We start from the raw sequence: 15974 nt of genomic DNA, 5'->3' as shown, positions 1-15974 counted from the left end.
AATAGCATAATGTAAATATTTTCCTTTTTAAGACAAGAGACAATTTTGAGTCAATATACCCCCATCAAAGGAGTGAAGTACACAAATACTTTTATTTGAATGGATTATAGAGAAAATATATGCAGTTGGTAAATAATCCTGAGATAAAATATATACGTGTTCCTAAAACCCAGAGGTAACCTGCTTGTGATTCAGAGCGTCATGTGCGGCTTTTAAAATCAGGGGTGTATGAGGAAAAAATAATGACCATTAATAACTGGATTGGTGGTTTCATTAAATATAATATGTCCTTTGAAATAGCTAAACTTGTATTAAGTATGCACTCAAATAGAGAACTGTCCACTCTTTAGTTCAAGAAGAAGTATAGGCATTAGTGTCTGGCTTATCCATCTATCCATTCATCCATCCCCTAGACTCTTATTTCATGGAAGGTGATACCTTCAGACCATTTGTAGGACATTGCTTTTCCTCATAACACAGCTCGGGAATTGCTGTTCAAGGCAGTGTGCCAGTGGGTCTGATGAATCAAGGCTCCTCTTTTTAGTCAGGCTGCCCATTTTGGTCCATGCTCACAGAAATAAGTCATTTGATGGTTTTTATTTTATATTTTTATTTTTAAAAACCTGAGGAAAGTTTACATAGGTCAAAGGGATGAATGAATAGCTAGTGTTACAGAAGATAACGCAATTGAGGATCGTTAGAGGATAAATGGCATTTTTGCCCAAGGTAACTGCCAAATGTCGAGTGGTGTACAGGAGATGGTGCCACATTTTCTGCAACTGCATTTGGTGCCTTTCATGGCAAAGCTGATCTGTCTTCTCTCTTGGGTGGTCAGGCTGAAGAAAGAGGAGTCAAAGTCAGTTCAGTGGTGACTTAGATGGAGGGAACGTTGCAATATGGTGTATGGTTTGAGAGGAAAGCTTCCCCAGCCACCCAAATATCTTTTTTTTGGTCTGCCAGCTGCCAGAAACTCCATCACTGGAGATTCAATTCTTTGAGTTAAGAATTGGCTTTTAATTGGCTGGCCAGAGTTTGGTGAGAGGGACACCCTGATAAACTGTTGGGAAGATATAAATTTTCCCAGTCTTTGGTATAATTTGTCAGTGTGTATGGCACTCATTTAAGAAGTATATACCTTTTCTTATCCAGCAGTTCCACGTTTACCAATTTATGCTAAGGACACAGCCAACAAGCACACAAAAAGCACATGGACAGTTTCCCACGGCAGCCTTGTTAATGATAAAGACAACTGACAATAGCCTAAATCACTTATTTAAAAAAAAAAAAGGATTGCTTAAATATATTTTGATATACTTAATAAAATACTATGTGGCTATTCCAAATACTGTTGTAATTTTAACGTTAATGACTTGAAATAGAGTTCAGTATTGTTAAATGGCAAAAAGCAGATTCTAAGTAATATGAGCTCATTTTTGTAAGAAAAATAAACAGCACCAAAAAACACACACAAGTAGGAAACATGAAAAGTTATATCAAAATGATAAAATTAGTTATCTGGATGAGAATGAGTAATTTAAAAATTTTGTCTTTGTTTTTACCTATATTTAAAATTTTAGTAAAATAAGCATAGATTAATAGTATAAAAAAGTTTTTTTAAAGGTAAACCTTCTTAAAGTATATATATTTCCTAAGTGATGGAAAACTGTATTAGGTACCTGTTGATGCAGAACAAATTACCCCTGAAATTTAGCTGCTTTATATAATAAACATTAGCTTGCAGTTTTTGTGGGTCAGGAATTCCAGAGGAGCTTAACTTTGTGGTTCTGGCTCAAGGACTCTCATGAGGCTGCAGTCAGTCTTCTGTCTGGTAGTAAAGTCATCCAAAGGTTTCACTGGAGTTGGAGGATCCACTTCCAAAATGATTCTCTCGTATGGCTGTTGGCAGGAGGCCTCAGTCTTGCTATGTGAGTCTGTTCATAGAGGTACTTGAGTGTCCTTACAACATGGCAGCTGGCTTCCTCCACAGAGAGTGATTGGAGAGAGCAAGGATGAAGCCACAGTGGCTCTTATGACCTAGTCTCTGAAATCACGCATCATCACTTCACCTTTTTTATTCCTTAGAGGCAAGATACTAAGTCCAGCCCATGCTCAAAGGGAGGGGAATTAAGCTCCACCTCTTGAAGAGAGGAACATGAAAGAATTTGTAGACATATATTCATACAATCACAAACATGAAGTCATTTGCGATCATTAACACATCAGCATGGTTAGGATCTATCCACTAGGAGCCGTCTTTCCTCTCAGTGGGTAATTGAGAAGAGTCCTAAAGGGGTGAGAGTTTTGGTTTTGAGATTAATATGTGCTTGGTAATGTTTAAGGAACAGAAAGCCACTCACCAAAAGAGGACTGGGTTTTTCGAGCCTAGAGACTTGGTTCTACCACACATTGCTCGCATACCTTTGGTAAATCAGGTGTCTACTCGGTTTTTCCTATTAGGTTGTGCTGGGGGTCAAATAAACTAATGCAGTTGAGAGCCCTATGGAAACTGTAAAGCAGTAAAAGAAGCTGGCTCTTGCTGACACTATTACCCCCACTATTGTTATTGTTGGAAAGGGGTACCCGTGTGAGAGTCAGGGAAGAGTGGGACACAGACATGGATTAGGGAGTAGAGAAAGGGAATTGAAAACCATTCTAGCCAGATGAGTATTTCCTAGGGCTGGAGAAGGCCTGTCTCGACCATGAACTCACATGAGGCCATGACAGTTATAGGGATTTCTGTGAAGGAGTGCCGTGTTGGGTCCTTACAGAACACAAAACCTAGTCCATGAGAAAGGCGACTACCAGGGTAGAATGTGTCAAGAAGACAACATTCTCCAGTCTCTGGGATCAGAAAGTCCTCACTCTTCTTAGATTGGTGTCGTGCATTCATTCATTGTTTCAGGAACTGTGTATTCATTCCCAGCTGGGTGCCAAGCCCTGTGCTAAGGGCCAGGGAGATACAGTTAAACTGGCCACAGCTTTTTCTCCCCAGCATCCAAATCCAGCCGGAAAGGCTGATGTGCAAACATTTTGAAAAGTTGAAGACTAAGCCTTGGCTGGTGGCCTCATTCCCCAAGCCTGGATTTGAGTTTCAGGAAATAGTTTTCTCAGATGGCCTTATTCTTTCAGAGGTCACATAGCTCTGAAAATTTTATGTCTTTGGAGATTAAACCCTTTTCCCTCCACTGATGTTTATAGGCTCTTGGAGTGTTGGGCAAAGATAAAGCCAGCCAATTGCATTCAGATGGCTGTAATTTCCACTCCTCCTTCCTTCCAAGTCTTAATGGCCAACACCACACAGTTTCCAAAGGCCCTTTCATGCTCTTCCAGAAATGGCAGGGCCTGTAGTTAGTGCTGCACAGAGCAGCTCCTGCCTGAGATTCCGCTTGCTGTCAGCTGGGGCTCTCTGCAGAAAAGGTTGACACCAGTATGGTGAGAAAGCTACCCAGTAGTTCTCTTTTCTTTTACTTGCTTATATTTCTACTGGGAGGTACTCTAAATATTCAGAAATAATCCTTGTTCTGTGAGCCTAGGCTGAACTGTGAAAGGTAAATTATTTTTATTTAGCTGTTCATGACTTCTGACTGTGCCTTAGGTGGTAAACCAAGTCAAAGTTTTTTCTCATTAGAACCATTAATCTATAACAGACCTAACTGGGAACTGTTGCTTCAGATAAATTCAATTAGCAAAAACAAAAACAAAAAACAAAAAAACAAATCCCAAAACAAAAAACAAGCCAGAAAATAACAAATGTTGATGAGAATGTGGAGAAATTGGAACCCCTTGTGCACTGTTGGCAGGAATGTAAAATGGTGCAGCCATTATGGAAAACAATATGGCGGTTCCTCAAAAAATTAAACATAGAATTACCATATGATTCAGAAATTCTGCTCTTGGGTGTATACTCCAAAAAACTGAAAGCAGGGACTCAAACAAATATTTGTACACCAGTGTTCAGTGCAGTATTATTCATGATAGCCAAAAGGTGGAAACAACTCAAATGCCCATTGATAGATGAATGGATTAACAAAATGTGGTATATCCATACAATGGAATTCTGACACATGCTACAACATGGCCAAATCTTGTATGATTCCACTTATATGAGGTCCTAGAGTAGTCAAATTCGTAGGGACAGAAAGTAGAATAATGGTTGCTAGGGGATGGGGGAGGTGAGGTTGAAGGGGTTAGCATTTAATTGTACAGAGTTTCAGTTTGGGAATATGAAATGGATGGTGGTGATAGTTGCACTGCCATCACCAGCCCTGAATGAGGCTCTGAGGATACAACATTGAGCCACGCAGAGGACCTGACTGCAAGGAGATCTTTTAGATTATTTTCTACTGATGGGGGATGGACGATAAACATTTAAAGCATGAGGAAGGTAATACAGGTACTATAAGGACTTTGAGAAACATAAAATCAGGAGTGAATGTGGTAGAGAGCTGTCTCGTACTTGTGTGTGGGGTGGGGTGGGGGGGCTTCAGCTGGGGTGGCCCCGGGAAGGACTCTGAAGAGTTGATATTTGGGCTAAGTCCTGAATGATGAGAAATGATTTGATCAAACTACTGAATATATCTGGACCCCATTTTACCTGAAATTTCATTGAGATTTCTGAGATACAGAAATGGCTACAAAATCCAAAATTTACTATGAATTGTGCTTGCAAAACAAGAGTGTCTGTGTTGCTATTCCTAATTGATTGCTTGAGGATTGAGATGGGGACAAAGAAGGCATTAGCAGTCTAGAATGTTACAGTGTTTTTTACCAAATACCAAGTGCTCAGACCTGGCAGTGTTTTCACCCAGGAAATGTGATAGCTGGTTCACATATTTTTCCAGGAACTGAATCCAATGAAGTTTGCCATGGGCCTTCTTGGAAAGCCTTTTATGCTTTTTAGAAAATCACTGATTTACAAAAATCAGTTTATTACTGATATTTTTATCACTTGTTATCATTCAAAAGGAGATAAGTCTATTTCACCTTGGAAACCAGGGCTATTTATTTAAAGCTTTGAGTGTGGAGTTTGAAATTTTTTGTATAATTTGTATACAAATTATGGCTTGAGATGGAAAGAAATATGCTTCTGGGACAATGAAGTGTGTGCACAGTTGATTTGTATGATGTGTTTAGATTTCCGATTATGTATTTTAGAGACTCCCCTGTTGTTGCCCAGATTTTTCTTTTTAAATCAGAGTCTCAGCGTAGAAGATGAGAACTCCATGAAGACTATGGAAATGCAGTGGAATTGTTAGAAATCTGCATTGCACAGGCCTTGATTCATGATGGAGCTCACAGCGCAATGTCTGTAAAACCCTGAAGCCCTGCCAGGCACATTAAATAAAAGAGTCCTGTGACTTCACTGCTGGAGAGTAGGTCATTTTGCAATCTGTTCTTTTTTATCAGAGTACATGGCCATCTTTGCCTTAGGATAGTGAAATGGTATTTCCCAGGATGGAAGAATTGAAATCATTTGAATTTCAAAGCTGCAGATCCTATCATATTTGGGAATTTTGACCTATAAACTAATTGGGGAATTATTTGACCCTCATGGAAATCTCTGGTCTTTGCAGGTCTTTCCCTCCTCCATTGGTTTGGGTTGGAGTTAGGGTGTCTGCTGGGGGGTGGTGACTGATGCGAGGGGGCACACAATGCATGGCTCAGAAGGCAACTCTGAGGTTAAGCTTTTCACCTTTCCTGGCGCACAAGAGAAGCCAGCTCGTGACTCTTTTAGGAAAACCATCCCTTGTTTCTGAAACCTGTAACGATTAGAACACGGGGGCATGAAGAGACATACTTCTGTCAAAAAGCATTTACCAAAGGCCTACTGGATGCCCGGCCCGTCTTGCAATAAGGGGCTATGGTGAAGCAGGAAAAGTGTCACCCCAAGTAGCTTCAAGCCTGGTTGAGGAGCCAACATATAAAGAATCAGAAAACAATAGCTAAAGAATCAAATCAACATACTTGGATTAATGTCCTGAGGGCATGGGATGTGTGAATTGGTGTGCTGGGAATAATTGCTGAATGAAAAGTCAGAGAAACAAAGAAGGAAGTGGTCAGTGTGGCTGGAGAGGCCAGGAGGTCAGGGAGGCTTCACGGAGCAGGTGGAGCTTGGGTGGGCCTTGAAGGAAGATGGTGACAGAAGGGGTCTTGGATCAGGGACAGGAACACTTCTAAAGAACCCAGAGCCCCAGACCTAAACTAGGGTATAGAAAGAAATACTATCTAAAGGGTTAGTTTTGTTTGAAAAACATTCACCTGTTTCTAGCATCCCAGTTGTTATCTGTAGGGTTAAGAGGCATTAGATGGGGGCAGTGGCAGCCCGTGTGCTCTGTGGTCGAGTAAGTTTGGATCGTGCTGGAATAAGCAGCTCAGAGTTTCCCCTGCAAGACTCCTCAGGCCTTTCGTACACTGATGTCCACAGTGACTTTCCCAGATGGGCATAGACAGCGTGCAGTTTCCTGCTTATTCAGCCACAGAACCATGTTTTTTCCAGGAGGATCCTGTGGGAATAGAGTTCCAAAAAGTATAATTGAGTTGGGGAAATGCTAGCCTAAATGATTTTATTTCAATGTGTTTTTTAGTGCAAGTCACTAGCAATAGAGCCATGTTTTCAGTGGTCTGAAAGCCCAAGGGGATTGATTGGAAGGAAGTTAGAGGGACTTCATTTAAAGAAACCAGTGAATGTGAGTGGTCCTCCAGGAGAGCTCAGACTGGAGTAAAATACCCTGGGGCCATCTTAATTCAGAAGTTATTCCTCAGTATATTGAGACACTTAACATTGGCTTTAAAAAAAATACTATTTTTGTTAATATCCTTCCTTCTCTTGAAATACGGGGAAGGATTTTGCATCAACAGTACAGCCTCACCATGGGGACAGAACCCTGGGTCACAGCAGGTGGGGCCGTTAGTGAAGGTACAACTCAGAGCCGGCAGGACTGGAGTTGCAGAAAAAAATACAGGCTGCCCAGTCACGCTGAACTTCACATCAACTCTGCATCATTTTCAATATTAACTATGTCCCAGATAGTGCACTGGACATACTAAGACAAAGTATTCATTGTTTATCTGAAATTGAAATTTAACTGGACATCATGTGCTTTTGTTTTCTAAATCTGACACCCTTGCACAGAATGCTTGGGAAACCTAGACATGTGGACCAGAAAGTGACTTAAAATGTAAAGGCAAGGTAGCACGGATCTATTACGAGTTCTTGAGAGCCTGGGTCCTTCTCCTGGGAGATGGGTCACTACATCCTCAAGTTCCCTCTCCACTCCCATTCACTTTTATTACATCTCCCTCAGTTTGGGAGAGTTTATATACGAGAGGCTGCAACCTGGATAGTATTTTATTTGGCTCACACACTTTTAAAAACAAACAAATGTAAGGTCCAAAACTTCACCTTTGGGTAAAAAAAGGCACAGATTTTCAGCTTCTTTGGAAAATGCAAAAAGCATATAGCTTCATAGAAGGAAGCCAGTTGTATCTGAACCTAGAAATCTTGAACCCAGAAGGACTACAAATTTCCTGCCTGCAGTGAACACAGTGAGGGCTGGCCCAGTGTAGTCCAGGGCAAATGTCAGGGTGGGGGAGAAGAGAAGAAGATAGGGTTTCTGAATACCCCACCCTCCCGGTTTGGAATTTAAAATGTAATTGAGGACACCGAATAACCTCACATGTGAAAATAAAGCAATGGTTTAAAAATTTATCTTTGTATTGACTCGAGATGAGAGTTTTGCAAGGGAGAGATGGGCTTGTTTGGGGTACGGGAGGTTCCGGGTGTTCTTTCCCTGCCAAGAGGTGAAATGTCTTAGCTCCACACTCGGTGATGATTACTAAGTGGCCAGGGCTTACCAGCGGGCTCTGCTCAGGGATCTCATAGGGAGGAAAAAGAATCAAGCTAATCTCTTTGTGGAAAAAGTCTCCCTGTGTCCTGCTGGGGGGCTGGACCGCCCGTCCCATCTGCATTCTTCTTTTCAATGACTCACCCCTCTCCTCTCTGCCCCAGAAGCTCACCTTTCCCCCAGCCCTGCACGGGACATGCTCCTGAGAGCAGGGACTTGGGGGGAGCATGGGGGCAGCCCCTGTGCTGTGAATGTGTCCGCCGATCCTGGCGGAGGAGTCAGGGTGCTGGGGAGCTGGGCCGTGGGGGCTGTGTTTGAGAGCAGGGCTTGGCGCTTCTGCTGACCGTTGTACAGACACTGGCAGGGACTCTAAGGTGCCTCTGCGGGCATTGTGGCACAGAGGATCACTGGCTGCCACCAAAGTAAATCACACCACGGGCGCTTGCTGTATCCTATGGCAACAGTAGCTCCTTGTTAATTCAGTGATGCTGGAGGCAGGCAGTATTACAGGCTACTTCACATTGGCTGGGCAAAACCAATGTGAGCCCAGGTCATGAGCATCCTTGATTTATGGCCAAGCCCCAGGAACCTCTTTGCTTCCTCTCCAACATCCCTGCTACCCCTCCCCCCAGCTCCCCAGTTTTGGAATTTGGTAGTGGGAGGAGAGGGAAGCTCCAATAAAATGTTATTCCAGAGGTCAAGCAGAACCCTGAATAATGAGTCCATTAAACTCCACAATCAATATCCAGCTTCTAAACATTATGTATATTGATGAGCTTATTGCTAGGAGACTAGTGCTGAGGGACTTGGAATCCATTTTACTGGGACCAAATTGGTTGTTGATGGGCTATAGTAGACTGTGACTTTAATAATCAGCTAAAAACATCCTGCCATCCAGTAAAACACAGCTTCAGCACATCAGAGACCTCGTGTACTTTCCTGAAAGCCAGGCAGAGCAGGGCTTTCACTGGGCCCTGCATCATGGCCCTGCGGGCTCTTCCTAAGGGACAGATGGGCTGACCAGGGCCCTGCTGAAGCCTTCACTGGTGCTGGGATGAACAGAGGGAGACAGGCAGGGAGGGTGGAGGCAAGGGGGTAAGCCTTTCAGCTGTGATATGAAAACACGATGTGTGCTTCATGAAGGGTGCGTGAGGACTGGCTCTTGGCCCTTGTGGTCAGTGCACACACATGCCGACCTGAACTGCTGACCCAGCTCTGTTCTCGGGACACACAGGTCACAAACTGAGTGAGCTGTGGTTCCCACAGTGGGAAAGAGTTCCCTTTACGGTCTTTTTATCCAAGAGGCTCAGTAGGAGGAAGGCTGTGTTTGTGTGCAGTATGGTGTTTGAGTGTGTGTGTACGCACGGGTGTGTGCAGGGGGGGTGCTTTCAGTGAAGCACTTCAGCCTTCCTTCCCCACCCACACTTCCCAGGTATGGAGCATGACATGGTTTCCCGGAACACACTGGAATCTAATATAAATTCTCCTCTTAATTAGCTGGGCCAGAGCTGGTCAGATGGTCACTAAGGCCAAGTTGAAGAGTCTCGAGCTCCTGGCCTGTCGGGCATCTCCTGCTCCTTTGGACTTCTGCTGGGTATAGAGATGCTGAGTTTGGGGGTCTAGTGCTGCGTATAGGGCATAGCTTGGGCCAGGACACTGTCAAGTTTTGGAGAACAGGTTTCTGGAGGCAGGAAGTTGCAGGTAATTAGGTTAGTTAAGCCCTTACAGCTCTCCAGCTGGGGAACTGCTCTGAGATACTCTGGAGATTTAAAATTGTGCATTTACTAAAACAAAGCCCAAACATCCACAGTTAAACCAAGGTGAGCCCCTTCTCCCTGTGGTGCTGTGCACTGCTCCGCTCGGTTTGAGTCGGGGGAGGGTTTTAGGGTTTCCCACGTTCTCTCTGAATATCTTTCATCTGATTCTGAACACAGGCCGGGCTGGTGTGACCCCGGGTTATTCCTCAGTCCTACCCTCTGCCGGGGCGTGGTGGGCAGCTGCTTCTGCCTCAGCAGGGTGCTGTGTTCCTCCACGTGTCCCCGGGTTAAGGGGCGGCGGGAGCAGGGGCCGTGATCTGTTGCCGCTGGCCCACCGCCCTCTGTCAGGCAGGAGCTCTGGGTGTCAGTGTTCCAGCAGCTTCTGAGATGCCTGGCTGGGTGTGCAAGGCCTGCTGAGGCCAGGGCTGGGGGAATGGGGTGGGGGAAGGGAGCAGCACTGTTGGAGATTGGTTCCCCCGCTTGGCTGGGCCAGTGTTCGGCAGGGGGTCTGCCTGGAGGGCTGCACTGGGCTTCTCATCAGTCCAGGCCCAGAGGACCTGGTGGGGGTCCTGGGTGGATGAGGGCGCACAGATGGCATCCCTCTCACGCCCCCTGTGGGCACCGTGCTGGGTGGTGCCCCTGGTCAGCTCCAGAACCAGGGAGGGGAGGGGTAGGTGTGGCGAAGAGGGGAGAAAGGCAGTCAGAGGGGCCCCGAGTGCATTAAATTGCTGAAGAGCAAAGGTTAAAACCCTTGAAGTGATTGGATCAGCAATGGAGGAGGAAGCGGGAGAGAAGAAAATTGAGTCTTAAGTATCACGGAGCATCTGACTGGGAGTGAAAGGGTTTTAAGTTGGCAAAAGGGAGAAATGAATTGGCCCCTGTTGAGCTACTTTCAGGAATTAGAGGCAGACCGACTGGATATTGAGGAAACATTTGAATGTACTGGATTATGTTTGGTTTCAGAGGCTAAGAATGTCTGAGGCCCTTCTGTGTTTTCTGAAGAGCTTCTGGGGTTACTCTCCTGCAGAATTAGGAAAAAATCAGACTGGACTGGATTTATCCCTGGCGGGAAGGTAACCACGGTAGAATGCATTTCCCGCTTGTCCTACTAGACTTTCCCTGCTGTGGAGGTGGCACTCGAGGGTGTGGCTGACTCTTGTCATGCACACGCCTTGTGTTTTCCCCCAAAGCCAGTCTGCATGGCCTTGATTGCATCACGAACTGTTCTATCCTGGAGAAGGAGCAGCGGCCTAGGGCAAGTGGGAAGCTTGGTTCCGAGGCCCAGATCTGCCCTGGGCCTGCTCCCAAGGCTGAGCAGAGCAGATCTGAGCCTGCTTGCGTCCCGGCATCGCTCTGGCACTTCCCCACTTGGGTGACCATCAGCAAACTCCTTGCCTCTCTGGGTCCCTGGGCCTCATCCTAAACTGGGCACACTGGTAGTATCTGCTTCTAGCCTTGTGCCGATTAGATGGGTTAGGATTTATAGAGTGCTGAGAACAGTGCCTGGCATCTATATTAATAAAGAAAACATTGTCCAAAATGATCTCACGTCTCTCCCAGTTTTCACTTCTGTAATTCTGTTTCATCTTCTAATCTCTAAGGTGTGATTATCACCTTATTTTGGGGATAGGAAAAGCACAAGGAGACTTTGGGTACATTTTCTGAGTGCAGGTGGTTGGTTAATGGATGGAAAACTAAGAACTGGGTTCAGAAGGGGAAGGAATTGCATTAGAGTTGAGGGGCCCCGACTGTTCTCCATTCCCCAGTCTTGTCATTGGCCCTAGGGGCCCGCTTCTCAGGCACAGGATGAAGATGATAAAGCAAGTCCTAGGCATTGGGAAGAAACAGTGCTGAGGAGGCAGCCGGGCCCCTGGCCATGGGAGGAGGCTGGCAGGCCAGTTGCTGCACAGCCTGGAGGGAGGAGGGAAGGGGAGGGCTCCAGGGTCTCGGTGTGAAAGCTCAGAGCACAGCCTACTTCTGAGTGCTAAGGAAGTGTGACCGGAAGTGGCCACTCCAGCCACTCATGCCCTTTGGACAAAGGCCTAGCATCTGGAAAGACACATTTCCCACAGTGCCAAAGGGGCCGACCCACAGGTTGTCCTGAGTGGAGTGGAGGAGAAAGCTGTCATCTGAAGGGGCCCATCTAGCCTATCGGTTTCTTGCTAGAAACCGGCATGGCCTGCGTGGGGATCCTGCTCCTTACCAGACGATCAGGATGCAGGGGCTACAGTAACTCATCAGGATTAAGGCAGATGGTAAAAGTTCACCACATACCCAACCAAGGAGTCTCACCCCTGCCACCACCACCCCACTCCCTGGCTCTCGGGTACCAGAGCAGCGTTTCCTCAAATGTTAACTGCACAGGAGTATGCATCGCGTCACCATGCAGGTTCTGACTCAGTGGGTATGGGTATGGCCGCCGATTCTGTGTGTCTACCCGGCTGCCAGTCTTGCTGAGGCTGCTGTTCAGGGACCTCGTCGAGAAGTGAGCATCTAGAGGGCACGCTGCCTGGCCTGGGTGTCTTTCCATCAAGAGCCCTCCCTCCTGTGCACGCGCTCTATTTTCCTCCTCACGCTCACAGGTTTCTCAACACCAGCCAGATGGGAACAAGCCTGAGTGAGGCTAATGAGGTCCCACCGGGGCAAAGTGGAGAACCTCTCTGAGGTGTTGCTTTCCCCGAGAGGAAAGGACTATTCTCCAGGGTTGGCAAAACCCTGGCGAGAGGGGAGCAGGCAGGCTGTGCCTCCCTCCTCCTTCCTCCGAGCCCTGCAGTCATCTGTTCAGGCAGCTTTCTACTTAGCACTCTGATTTCTGTGTCCAATCGATTGGCCACTCTTTGTGCCACGTAAAAATGCATGACTGAGTTTTGACCTTGAAGCCAGCCAGCCAGCCATGCAGGCTTCTGTCTTTCACTATCTTTGAACTTAGAGAAAGATGAGGGAAGAAAAACAGCAAATTGTTTTGCCAAAATAATGTTGTCATTAGTAATACAACCTCTTTGCATTAAATCCTGTAATTATTAATAGTATGATAATACCACTCTCTTCCATTTGTAGATTATGTTTTACAAAGCACGTTCACAGTCATTATCTTATTTGATACTCGAACTGCCTTTATGAGATGAAAGGAGATTATCGTCTTCAGGAAACTGAGGCTCAGATTGGTTTAGGAGCTTGCCAAAGGTCATAGGGCAGTGGCTAACAGAACTGGGATGCGTGCACATCTTATTAGAGTGATATTGACAGTTCCATAGACTTGCCGACGCTGCGGGTCATAATTTGCCTCATCCCAAACACTGTGATTCCATACCAAGGAAGACTGTTAAGGTGTGGTCAACCCGTAGCTGAGTGTTTAGGACTGTTCCTGAAATGATGTTGGCCATATTGTTCCTAAAGTGCGTAGCTGAGAATGCTCTGAAGTTTAAGAAGTGTTAAAATAGCAACTAAAGCCAACAAAATCAGCAAAAACAAACAAATAAAACCATAGGGAAATAAGCTAGAAAATGTGTTTTAAATTATTCAACCTCTCCCTTCCTCTCTTCCTCTCTTCCTCTACTCCTCTACACACACACACACACACACATACACACACACACTCCCTCTCTCTCTCTGTCTCTCTTTGCTCTGCTTAGCGTTAGCTTTCCTGGCAGGGTTAACCTTCCACAGTGAAGCATTTAGAAAAGCCATCCAGGCAGAGATCAGTCGTGCAGTGCTTGTTGAAGTCGTTCCTGGAACGTCCCCTCCGGGTCACCATACCTGTGTCCTTCCTTCGGACAGGCATTCCAAGCCACTGCCCGTGACAAGGTAGGCCAAACACATGGACAACCACAACTTAATTTCCCCCAAACCTTCTTTAGGTCCTTATTCCACAGGCTGCTTAGGGTTGCCATGGAGACCGTCAGCTGCCTCCTCCCTCAGACAGAGCCGGAATCTCATTTCTGCTTATGTGCAAGGTAGAAGCGACAGAGCGGCATTTCTGTAAATGGCCCTTTCCAGTAAACTCCCCCCACCGCCTCCACCCAGCCAAGTGCCCAAGAATGTGTGAGCAGGGCACCCAAACTCACGCTGCAGGGTACTTAAAAAACAAAGCAAAACAAAATACCTGAGAATAATCACTTCTAAGTTCCATGTGTAGTTAATGATTCTAGGAATGCCACTGCTAAGTTGCTGTTTAAAAAAAAAATGTCACCACGCACAACAGGAGCCTCCCCACAAAACAGTCTCTGAAGGCCATTGTCACCGTGGACCGGTTGTTCTGGAGTCCGGAGGGGGCTGCGTGCTTAGTCCTGGACCGGGAGCAACTGGGAAGTGGGAGGAGGCGGTGGTGAGGAATCTGGAGAGCGCTGAAATGGGGCCCGAACATGCCTTTCCGATTCTAGCGCTGCCTTGGGGCTCAGGCCACTCGGTGGGCAGGGGCACGGGGGCACCGGGCGCAGAGGCAGGCTGCGGGTCAGATCCTGACTCTTTCACTTACCAGCTCAGGGTCTTCGGGTGAGTTTCTTAATATTTTAGAGCCCCAGCTTCTTTCTCCTTCCTCAGGAAGGTGGTCACGAGCATCACATGATCTGGTGTGTGTTGAAGAGCCCAGCACGAAGCAGGTCCTCAGTGGATGCTAGTTCAGTCTTCTCCTTCCAACCCGTAAAGGAGGGTGGGGCAGGGGCGGAGGGGTGGGCAGGGAGGTCCCGAGGCTGGGCGACAGCACAGCCAGGGCTTGGGGGCCGGAGCTGTGGGTGTGGAAGGCGCAGTGAGCAGTCCCTGCAGATGCTGGGCAGAGACCCACCGCGAATTCCCAGCCCAGCAGCAGCCCACGTGGCGTGGGGACCTGTGAGGAGTGTGTGCTGAGGGCAGCTTGTCGAGGTCACGGCTCTCGGGGGGGTGGGGAGGGAATGGGGACTGAGGCAAGAAGCGATGCCCATCACAGAATGAAAACCGGAACTGCTGTGCATGGGTGGATGATTTCAGTGTTGTTGAGCTGGGCCGATCGCTGTGGGCTGCTCACGTGTGTGCGCTGCGGTTCAGTCTTAAGGAAGGGCTTGTGTCTTCTGCCTCAGTGTCCCAAGAGGTACTGACCATTGGCATTTTCCGCCTAAAGCAGTTTTCTTTACAACTTGCCCTGGACGGGAATCCAGGGAAAATGCTTCTCAATCAACATTAAGAAGATATGGGTCATTTAAGACCAACCAACAAGAAAAAGCTGTGTCTTTTCCTATAAACGCCTTCCCCAGCCCCACCACTATGCACCTCTCCCCAACATTTCTGAAAACACGAATTGCTGAGGAAATGGGCTGCGGCGTGGACGACGCCTGCCCAGCACCAGAGGATGAGTGTTCTGCTTTCCAGAGGCGCTGCGTTGTGCACCCGGAGCGTGGCGGTCTCTCGGGATGACAGGTCAGTGAATCCCAAATGTGGCCCGAGCAGCTGTGACTCTCCATCTCCAGGAGGCCATGCCCCTGGGCTGCACGTGGTCTCATTTCCCCTAAACCCTGGAGACCGTGTGAGAAACTGCTTTGCAAGAGTGTTCTTTGCAAGCCCTGCGTGGAGGCAGAGGGTGGATTGATGAGATGAGCACTCAGAGTGTCTGTCAGTCTCAGTTTCCTGAGACTTCAGGAACCCTCCAGGCCAAAGGATAACTGGACCGCTCATGTTGTCTGGCTTCTAGGACTGGAGACAGTGTGGTGCAGTGGTTACAGGTGGAGGTGTTGACAAAGAAACTAGAGAAAAAGAGAGAATCTTTAGTTTGCTGGGGAGCCAGGGGAATCCTGCTCAAACCTTTTGGTAACTGAGTTCAAGGGAGTGAGTGTGTTTTGGGTTCTTTCTCTCTCCACCAGAGCAGCTTCCTGGGTGGGGGGACATATTGGTGGTAGTATTAGAATAATACCAGTAATAAAAGCAAGCATTTTCCAAAGTACTTTCGTAGTCTCGATGGATCTTTATGGTACTCTGAAAGATAGGCAGGGAGGGTGTGATCCTGGATCAGAGAGCAGATGAGAGGTCAGTGTCCTGCTGGGACCCACACAACTAGTCTGTGACAGATGGAGGACCTATAATCCATGCCTCCGCAGCTGCAGTGGCATTGCCCTCGGAGTGAGCTCCAGGTGTGGCAGGATAAGGGAAGAAGTAGGAAAGACATCACACATGGCCGTCACCCTGTGTCTACTGTGCTTCAGGTGTGTGGAGCAGGGGCTCTGCCGCATTGGGAGTGTAGCCTCCTGCCTGGTGGGTGGAGGGCCACATGCTGCAGGACCCTGATTGCGGAGGGTGAGTCTAAGCCATTGTCAGGGAGAAGGCGTCTGACAGCTCCCAGCAGTGGGGATAATTCAGGAGGCTGCTAGGAGCCTCTCTGGGGACAGTGAGAGACAGGCTTTGCAGGTGG

At 47.1% G+C, this 15974-nt stretch overlaps 1 protein-coding gene and 1 long non-coding RNA gene across 5 annotated transcripts in view; one reads left to right on the top strand and one right to left on the bottom strand.

The window, feature by feature from the left end:
- PRKCE (protein kinase C epsilon) overlaps window positions 1–15974 on the top strand; it is a 604085-nt gene that overhangs the window by 244951 nt on the left and 343160 nt on the right. The gene's annotated exons all lie outside the window — the stretch shown is intronic.
- Window positions 643–14464, bottom strand: LOC132376932 (uncharacterized). 2 transcript variants are annotated; one of them, XR_009506474.1, is made up of 3 exons: window positions 14076–14464; window positions 6259–6503; window positions 643–836 (listed from the first exon to the last, which is right to left on the bottom strand). It is a non-coding gene; the product is annotated as an uncharacterized LOC132376932 (long non-coding RNA). The 2 variants fall into 2 exon arrangements; XR_009506473.1 differs by lacking the exon at window positions 643–836 and adding an exon at window positions 2063–2284.

This window comes from Balaenoptera ricei, chromosome 13, assembly GCF_028023285.1.
Source record: "Balaenoptera ricei isolate mBalRic1 chromosome 13, mBalRic1.hap2, whole genome shotgun sequence".
Lineage (NCBI taxonomy): Eukaryota > Metazoa > Chordata > Mammalia > Artiodactyla > Balaenopteridae > Balaenoptera > Balaenoptera ricei.
This window is presented reverse-complemented; position numbering and strand designations above follow the sequence as displayed.